Source organism: Macrobrachium nipponense, chromosome 25, assembly GCF_015104395.2.
Source record: "Macrobrachium nipponense isolate FS-2020 chromosome 25, ASM1510439v2, whole genome shotgun sequence".
Lineage (NCBI taxonomy): Eukaryota > Metazoa > Arthropoda > Malacostraca > Decapoda > Palaemonidae > Macrobrachium > Macrobrachium nipponense.
This window is the reverse complement of record NC_087214.1, coordinates 74,518,577-74,528,576: the sequence shown is the minus strand read 5'-3', so window position 1 is coordinate 74,528,576 and position 10,000 is coordinate 74,518,577. Positions and strand designations below refer to the sequence as shown.

General features: G+C 39.0%; 1 protein-coding gene across 1 annotated transcript in view; it reads right to left on the bottom strand.

Annotated features, from left to right (window-relative positions):
* Positions 1-10,000, bottom strand: part of LOC135199545 (glutamate-gated chloride channel-like) — a 393,487-nt gene that overhangs the window by 94,994 nt on the left and 288,493 nt on the right. The gene's annotated exons all lie outside the window — the stretch shown is intronic.

The window sequence follows — 10,000 nt, the reverse complement described above, 5'->3', positions numbered from 1 at the left end:
TATTTGAAGATATATGAAAAACAAAGAAATGGATGACGAAAAGGGGTAAGGCGATAAATGATAATAATAAAAGGATAAAAATCCTATGAAATAAAAGCAAAAAATAATAAAATAGCTGATAATACAATTAAAGTCTCCTTAAAAGTCCAGTTATTATTTTTACTTATTTTTAATACCACGTTTATTATTATTATTATTATTATTATTATTATTATTATTATTATTATTAAATTTTTTTTTTTTTTTTGCTCTATCACAGTCACCCAATTCGACTGGGTGGTATTTACAGTGTGGGGTTCCCCGGGTTGCATCCTGCCTCCTTAGGAGTCCATCACTTTTCTTACTATGTGCGCCGTTTCTAGGATCACACTCTTCTGCATGAGTCCTGGAGCTACTTCAGCCTCTAGTTTTTCTAGATTCCTTTTCAGGGATCTTGGGATCGTGCTTAGTGCTCCTATGATTATGGGTACGATTTCCACTGGCATATCCCATATCCTTCTTATTTCTATTTTCAGATCTTGATACTTATCCATTTTTTCCCTCTCTTTCTCTTCAACTCTGGTGTCCTATCTGTTCTGATACCATAGTCCCAGAGGATCTTTGCCTGATCGTTTTCTATCCCTCCCTCAGGTTGGTGCTCGTACCACTTATTACTGCAAGGTAGCTGATGTTTCTTGCACAGGCTCCAGTGGAGGGCTTTTGCCACTGAATCATGCCTCTTTTTGTACTGGTTCTGTGCAAGTGTCGGGCATTCGCTTGCTATGTGGTTTATGGTTTCATTTTTCGTATTGCACTTCCTACATGTGGGAGAGATGTTATTTCCGTCTATCGTTCTTTGAACATATCTGGTTCTTAGGGCCTGATCTTGTGCCGCTGTTATCATTCCTTCAGTTTCCTTCTTGAGCTCTCCCCTCTGTAGCCATTGCCATGTGTCATCGCTGGCTAGTTCTTTAGTCTGTCTCATGTATTGTCCGTGCATTGGTTTGTTGTGCCAGTCCTCTGTTCTGTCTGTCATTCTCCTGTCTCTGTATATTTTTGGGTCTTCGTCTACTTTTATTAGTCCTTCTTCCCATGCACTCTTTAGCCACTCGTCTTCACTGGTTTTCAGATATTGCCCCAGTGCTCTGTTTTCGATGTTGACGCAGTCCTCTATACTTAGTAGTCCTCTCCCTCCTACCTTTCGTGTTATGTATAGTCTGTCCGTATTTGCTCTTGGGTGTAGTGCTTTGTGTATTGTCATATGTTTCCTGGTTTTCTGATCTATGCTGCGGAGTTCTGCCTTCGTCCATTCCACTATTCCTGCGCTGTATCTCATTACTGGCACTGCCCATGTGTTTATAGCTTTTATCATATTTCCGGCGTTGAGTTTTGACTTCAGTATCGCCTTGAGTCTCTGCATATATTCTTTCCTGATCGTGTCCTTCATCTCTTGGTGTTTTATATCCCCTCCTTCCATTATTCCCAGGTATTTGTATCCTGTCTCATTTATGTGTTTGATGTTGCTCCCATCTGGTAGCTTTATCCCTTCAGTTCTCGTTACTTTGCCTTTTTGTATGTTGACTAAGGCGCATTTTTCTATTCCAAACTCCATCCTGATGTCCCCAGACACAATCCTTACAGTCTGGATCAGGGTATCTATTTCCTTGATGCTCTTACCATACAGCTTGATGTCGTCCATGAACATCAGATGGTTGATTCTGTTGCCTTTTTTCTTGAGTTGGTACCCGGCATCCATCTTCTGTAGTACTTTTGTCATGGGAATCATGGCTACTACTATTATTATTATTATTATTATTATTATTATTATTATTACATTATTTTTTTTTTTTTTTGCTCTATCACAGTCACCCAATTCGACTGGGTGGTATTTACAGTGTGGGGTTCCGGGTTGCATCCTGCCTCCTTAGGAGTCCATCACTTTTCTTACTATGTGCGCCGTTTCTAGGATCACACTCTTCTGCATGAGTCCTGGAGCTACTTCAACCTCTAGTTTTTCTAGATTCCTTTTCAGGGATCTTGGGATCGTGCCTAGTGCTCCTATGATTATGGGTACGATTTCCACTGGCATATCCCATATCCTTCTTATTTCTATTTTCAGATCTTGATACTTATCCATTTTTTCCCTCTCTTTCTCTTCAACTCTGGTGTCCCATGGTATTGCGACATCAATGAGTGATACTTTCTTCTTGACTTTGTCAATCAACGTCACGTCTGGTCTATTTGCACGTATCACCCTATCTGTTCTGATACCATAGTCCCAGAGGATCTTTGCCTGATCGTTTTCTATCCCTCCCTCAGGTTGGTGCTCGTACCACTTATTACTGCAAGGTAGCTGATGTTTCTTGCACAGGCTCCAGTGGAGGGCTTTTGCCACTGAATCATGCCTCTTTTTGTACTGGTTCTGTGCAAGTGCCGGGCATTCGCTTGCTATGTGGTTTATGGTTTCATTTTTCGTATTGCACTTCCTACATATGGAAGAGATGTTATTTCCGTCTATCGTTCTTTGAACATATCTGGTTCTTAGGGCCTGATCTTGTGCCGCTGTTATCATTCCTTCAGTTTCCTTCTTGAGCTCTCCCCTCTGTAGCCATTGCCATGTGTCATCGCCGGCTAGTTCTTCAGTCTGTCTCATGTATTGTCCGTGCATTGGTTTGTTGTGCCAGTCCTCTGTCCTGTCTCTGTATTATTTTATTATTATTATTATTATTATTATTATTATTATTATTATTATTATTATTATTATTATTGACAAAGTTTAAATCCTCCAGTAACACTTGAAATCATTAACTAAACTTTCTCTTATATAAAAAGCAACCAGATCTTTTGCTCTGCCTAGGAAAAGAGAAAGAGAGAGAGAGAGAGAGCTGGTAGCCTTGAGGGTGTTACGATATAGAAAAAACTCGATTTACTTAACCGAATACAAAAAAATCTCCTTTGGAAGTTATTGAAAAAACATCTTGAGATACTTAACTGAATAAAATACAAAACTCCTTTGGAAGTTACTGAAAAAACATCTTGAGATACTTAACCGAATAAAAACAATCTCCTTTGGAAGTTTACTGTTTGAATACATCTTTGAGATACTTACTGAATAAACATCTTGAGATACTTAACTGAATAAAATAAAAAACTCCTTTGGAAGTTAATGAAAAAACATCTTGAGATACTTAACTGAATAAAAAAAACTCCTTTGGAAGTTACTGAAAAAAAACCCTCAGTCTTAACTGGATAGAAAACTATTTACCTAGTAATTCACAAAAAAAAACATTGACTTATTTAACAGAATAAAAAAAAAAACTATCCCTTGTGAAGTCAATGAAAAAAATCTCGATTTACTTAACTGAATTAGATCACGGAATAAAGAAAAAAAAACTCTCTCACGAAGCCATGACAAAAAAATGATTTCCAATGACCTGACTTAATTTTATATAAGAAAAAATACAGGAACTTATATAAAAGAACCTGATTGGCTGCGGCCTAGATAATTTTCAGATCATCCTTTTTATTCATTAGGTGGGGAGTAACTTTTTTTTTTTTTTTTTTTTTTTTTTTTTTTTTTTTTTTTTTGTTTTTTTTTTTTTTTTTTTTTTTTTTTTTTTTTTTTTTTTTTTTTTATGTCCGCGTCGCTCCAGACTTTGATAATTTCCAGCGGCCTGGAAAATTCTCTCACTTCGCCATTTCCCACCTTAGAGCTGAGATCATCGAGAGGGACCTTACCTTACAGACCTTACAGTTCGTTCGGGTTGCCCCCAGGTCCTTCAGTTGTGCAGGCACCTCGAATGGTCTACCAGAGAGTTGCTAGTACATCTTCCGGTATATTTTGCATCTTCCAATCTTGGATGGTCTGGGATGCAGTTTAGATATTTGTCGAGCTTATTCTTAAACACATCTACGCTCACTCCTGATATATTCCTCAGATGAGCTGGCAACGCATTGAATAGACGCTGCATTATCGATGCTGGTGCGTAGTGGATTAATGTCCTGTGTGCTTTCCTTATTTTTCCTGGTATAGTTTTGGGCACTATTAATCTACCTCTGCTTGCTCTTTCTGATATTTTTAGTTCCATGATATTTTCTGCTATTCCTTCTATCTGTTTCCATGCCTGAATTATCATGTAGCGTTCTCTTCTCCTTTCTAGACTACATAATTTTAATGATTGTAGTCTTTCCCAGTAGTCAAGGTCCTTAACTTCTTCTATTCTAGCTGTAAAGGAGAGAGAGAGAGAGAGAGAGAGAGAGAGAACCAGCTCATTAGTGGGGGTCATAAATTGTGTTTCTGGAGGTCATAAATATCGGATATTGGTATAAAATTTACAAGCACACTATTTCCGTCAATTGCAACGGTTGCTTTGCTATGCATTTATCTTGCAATATATATTTCACTCTCGAGGGAAAGATGGTAATGGTGTTCGTGATATATAAATATATTATATATATATATATATATATATATATATATATATATATATATATATGATATATATAATATATATTATATATAAATATATATATAACTGAATCACGAAAGTTTGGAACGTGATAAATGCATAAATAAAGGTGTAAGCCTCTTTCATTCAATATTATCTCTCTCTCTCTCTCTCTCTCTCTCTCTATCCTTCAGATCTCACAGAAATCCAAATAAAACAAATGGCGTCGCAAGGATTTCGGTCACCGACGCCTCCTCATCCTAAATGCATAATCCCCCACTCTAGAAGCTACCTATAACACACCTATGTCGAGACTGAGTTGATATAGGAGGCATCACATCCATAGGCTGTTGTCAAGTCCAGTTTATAGACGATTGTTTTCATATAGACGGATGGCTTCATGAACCCTTCGATTGGGGTTAAAAATGTTGGGGGGTTTTGGCTCCCCTGGGGAAGGTTGAGTGTGGGGGTGGGATTAACGGGTTAGGGGCTCTGGGGTGGGGGGTGGGGGAGGGGGTGTATGATCCTGCGGAGGAATCGGTACCATGCAGCATCCTATCATGTGGAGTCAGCAGCATCCCTGTGGATCGAGGGTGTTTCCTAGGAGAGAGAGAGGGGGCGGGGGCGGGGGAGGTGGTAGGTGGGGAGGGAGAGGAGAAGGAGGAGGGGAGAGGAGGAGGCATAAAGTTCTGCGGTGGCACGCTGCCAAAAGGATCTCTCTCTCTCTCTCTCTCTCTCTCTCTCTCTCTCTCTCTCTCTCTCTCTCTCTCTGCGCCTCTCAAGCCCCCTTTCCCAAAAGTGCAGTTGTCAGTGTCTCTGGTTCCTGCCGAAGGCGTACGAGTGCATCCTTCAGTCCCTGCAGCAGTAGCAGTGCAGACAGTAGCAGTAGCAGTAGCAGCAGGCATTTTAACCCGACGACCTGAAGGAACAAACCAAGTCTTTCTCCACCAGGAGGAATTCCGGCGGTCACCAACGATCGCGAGATAAGGAAGGAAAACAAGAAACCCGCAGTGAGGTGACACCAGACAAAGAGAGAGAGAGAGAGAGAGAGAGAGAGAGAGAGAGAGAGAGAGAGAGAGAAAGAGGATATCAGTCCTTGCGTATGCGTCTAGGCGAAGGTGTTTTCCATCGAGTGGTGCTAAGTGCATTGGCAAGGAGAGATTGTTATAATCCCGGGGTCGTCGACAGTTTTTGGGGGGAGGGGGTAGATTTAGGGGGAAGGGGGATTATCTACGCAAGTAACGGCATGGGGAGGGGTATTAGGGAGTGGCTACCAAGTGAATAAATAGGTCTAAGGACTCCGGGGGGAGCGGGGGTGGGGATCAACTAAAGAAAACTAATCTGGTGTTTTTGTCGTTTTTGCAACTGAAGGATTTGGGGCGTGGCTTCGTCCTCCAATGCAAGGATGGTCCAGTATCCTTCACGGGGCTTCCTTCAACACTAGGCTTTAAGGGCAGTCGACCCTCAGACGTGCCTCTCTCTCTCTCTCTCTCTCTCTCTCTCTAGTGCAATGCACTGGCTAAAACCAACCGCCTTTTTCCGGCGGGCTCTCGCCATATGTACGTCTGCAGAGGGTAGGGGGGATGAATTGACGTCAGGAGACGCAGACCCTTTCAACCAGTAAACTGCATCTTCCGAAGGGCACTAGACTCACGACGAGAATGCCCTTACCCATGGTCACTACCCACGCTCGGTTCAGGGTCGTTCAACGCCAAATTGGCCGCGAAAACGGAAGGTTTTGTCACGGTTCTACTAAGTCATCGCGGTTGGTGGGTGAGCTAAACATAATCACTAGGCCTAGTTACTTTCGTAAACTGTCGCTGGTACTTTTCCAACGGTATTTGACGACTGCATACAATAACCTGTCCCTTATTGTGGATTGTGGATTGTAATCTATGTTATTGTTCTCTGCTATTGTGGAGAATAGCCTTATTAAAAGGCCTTACCTTAGGAAACACGAAACGGCTGAGTGTCATACACTGACCACAAAGAAGACGAAGAAAAACAGAGCAAAATTTATCTACAGAATCCAGTGACCTATCTAACTCTCTCTCTCTCTCTCTCTCTCTCTCTACATCGTTCCCGACTCGTCCATAGATCAAACACGGTACTCCCCGGTTCTAGAGAGAGAGAGAGAGAGAGAGAGAGAGAGAGAGAGAGAGAGAGAGAGAGAGAGAGAGAAATTAGGAACCTCTGCCCATGATGCGTCTCGTAGGCCTAGTACAGTTTCTTTCCAAGCCATAACTCTCGGAAACTCGCTGATTACAATTCGTGTCTCGTCTCTGTTCTGTCTCTATCAATTATTCGTGATATTCATCTGTATATAATATAACATATATATATATATATATATTATATATATATATATATATATATATATATATATATATATATATATATATGTAAATGTATATATATATATATAAGCCAAAGAGAATGAGGTAGACAGACAGACATCAAAACAGGAGAGGGCCGATGTGCGGGTTCTACCTTGAAGCGCACAGCTAAATAGTGGCTGATGTTGACTTTGCTCTCGGGATAAACAAACGCGCCCTTCGAATAAAAAAAAAAAAAAAATCAAAAAAAAAAAAAATGTAGCCTTTTGCCCCGCCCATTCATGGGAAGGGCCTTAAATGGGCCCCTTAGATAATGGGGTCTCTCTCTCTCTCTCTCTTTCTATCTCTCTCTAACTCTCTTAAGAGTTATTATTATTATTATTATAATTTTTTTTTCGGTAGAAGACCCTCTTTCAGGCAAATGCTGTTTAAAAAAATGGCAGAATTAAGCGAGTTGATTTTATTTATAAAATAGAAAAAATATATAAATCAACTCGCTTAATTCTGCCATTCTTTTTAACATTATTATTATTATTATTATTATTATTATTATTATTATTATTATTATTATTATTATTATTATTATTATTATTATTATTATTCATTAACTACCCAGTTGGTACATGATACGAACTTCAGACCAAAAAGAGGAATTCGTATTAAACTATAGATTGAGTGATAGGCTAACTCAAGTGGCATGAAATTCAGTTGGTGGATTCTCGAGTTATTTCATTTGAAAAAAAAAAAAAAAAAAAAAAAAATACTTCATATTCCCCCAGACCTTCTTAAACCATCTGCTCCAAACACGCCGTCAAACTTTTTTTTTATTTATTTTCTTCGCTTTTTCTCATTTTCCTTTTTTCTCAAATTATTTTTTAAGGGCGAATGCATTTGGGCACCCGCCCACCCCACACCCGGGGTCTGGGTCATCCATCATCTGGTGAGGATGGGTGTGTCGGTAAAAATTTAGGGAACGTGGCCCTTGTTTGTGGAGCTAAAGATATTATCTTTCGATTTTTGGAATTCCTATATATATTTTTTAATCTATAACTTTTGAGGACGAAAGATATTATCTTCCGAAGTTTATATATATAATATATTATATATATATATATATATATATATATATATAATATATATATATATATAAATATATATATATAGATATCTATATATATATATATATTATATATAATAAAATAATAATGATAAAAATAATAGCAAGCAACAATAACTATTATAACAGCAGTACTACTACTTCTACTACTGCTCCTAATATCATAATAATAATAATAATAATAATAATAATAATAATAATAATAATAATAATAATAATAATAATAATAAATAATAATATAATAATAATAGTTGGTTTTACCTTCCACAGGACCACACGTAAAATTCACCCCATCCCCCAAAAAACATATAAGTAAAATAAATACAAAACAAGACTACAATTAAGTTCGAAACGATAAAGAAATAAAAAAAAAACTGAAAAAAGTCTCAAAACCTTATGACGACGGAGAGTGATATCGCTTCGCCTTTTTTTTTTTTTTTTTTTTTTTGACTCATTTTGGCGAGCAGAATAATTTCTATATTTTTTTTTATTCTAAGTCGAGTAGAATCCCTACATTTTTCTAAATTTTTTAATTTCCGAAGCCTCCCCTCCCCTCCCCACCCACAAATAGCCCGCCCCCTCCAAAAAACAAATAAAAGAAAAAATACCAGCAAATAAAACAAATAAAACGAGATATTTACGAATGACATAAACAAAGTCAGATTAATCTAAAACAACCTCTCTCTCTCCTCTCTCTCTCTCTCTCTCTCACTTTCTCTCTCTCTCTCTCTCTCTCTCTTTTCTCTCTCCTAAAATGTTGCCACCTTGTAGTTCCTCAATTACCGCCTTCCGTAGATTCTATCTCATTCGTCCATCAATAATAGCGGTACCTCGTTGATGCCAACTTCGCGTTCGCCTGAACGTATTGATCTGCGTGTAATTAATGCTTCGGGAAACGTTACAACTAACGCACGACAATGAGAGAGAGAGAGAGAGAGAGAGAGAGAGAGAGAGAGAGAGAGAGAGAGAGAATTTAGGAAGAGGACGTGTACAAATGTATTGACAGAGAGAGAGAGAGAGAGAGAGAGAGAGAGAGAGAGAAGAGAGAGAGAGAGAGCGCTCTTTCATTTTCTCTCAGAAACAAAGAGAGAGAGAGAGAGAGTTTTCTGTCTGTCTCTCCCTCGGTAGCAGAGAGGGAGAGAGAGAGAGAGAGAGAGAGAGAGAGAGAGAGAGAGAGAGAGAGAGCAGTTGATAAAGCCTCCAACTTCGATAGAAAAACATAAATAAAAAAACTTACTTGATACTAACTTGAATTAAAAATAAATGATATATAATTACTCGCTTATTAAAGATGAAATTTGAGGATAAAAAAGTAAAAAAAAAACAAAAAATTAACTAATCAGAACAAAACAAAGTTAACGAACAAAGAGAGAAACAGCGGACAAGGAATAAGACCGAGTAGAAACGAAGACCAACATGAACCTATAGAAAAGCTCCCCCCCCATCCCCGCCCGCGAATACATGTTTACTAAGCAGCTTACGGTCCTTAGTACATTACCATCAATCGCATTCGGGAACTTGAGAAGAAGAAGTCCTCTCGCAAGCCATCATTTGTAAACAAACTCGTAGATACTTGAAACAATGCGCTCGTAAACGTTTAGAATATAAATAAATAGATAAATAAACACGTAGGATGATGAATAAGACGCAAATTCTTACATTTTCTTGCATTTGTCTCAGGCAACATCTCCCGACAGAAAGCAGAGCTGAAGGAGACGAGTCGCAGACGGGACATAAACATAACAGTTCCTTTCCGCCTAAAGAGGAGACCGACCACCGCCACCACCACCACCAGTAAGCGTTGACTCAGAATCCCTTTGAAGTTGGAATTGGAAAACTTTGGAGGAGGAGGAGGGGGAGGAGAAGGAGGAGGAGGAGTAGGGGTCTTTTCAGTGAGTAAAGTGGACAGGAAAGCCAGTGGTTAAGCTGGGAGGGGGTTGGGGAGGGGGAGGGGTACCTGAAGTAACATGATTGAGGCAGTGAAATCTGTTGTGGAAGGAGGACCATTTTTTTATTTGCTGACGGTAAAAGCGAGACAAGAATATTTATGTGTTGCATTCCGTCGAACATGTGTTTGAGAAGCGCCTCCGCTTTCAGAGTGTTTGTGTGTATAACCTGCG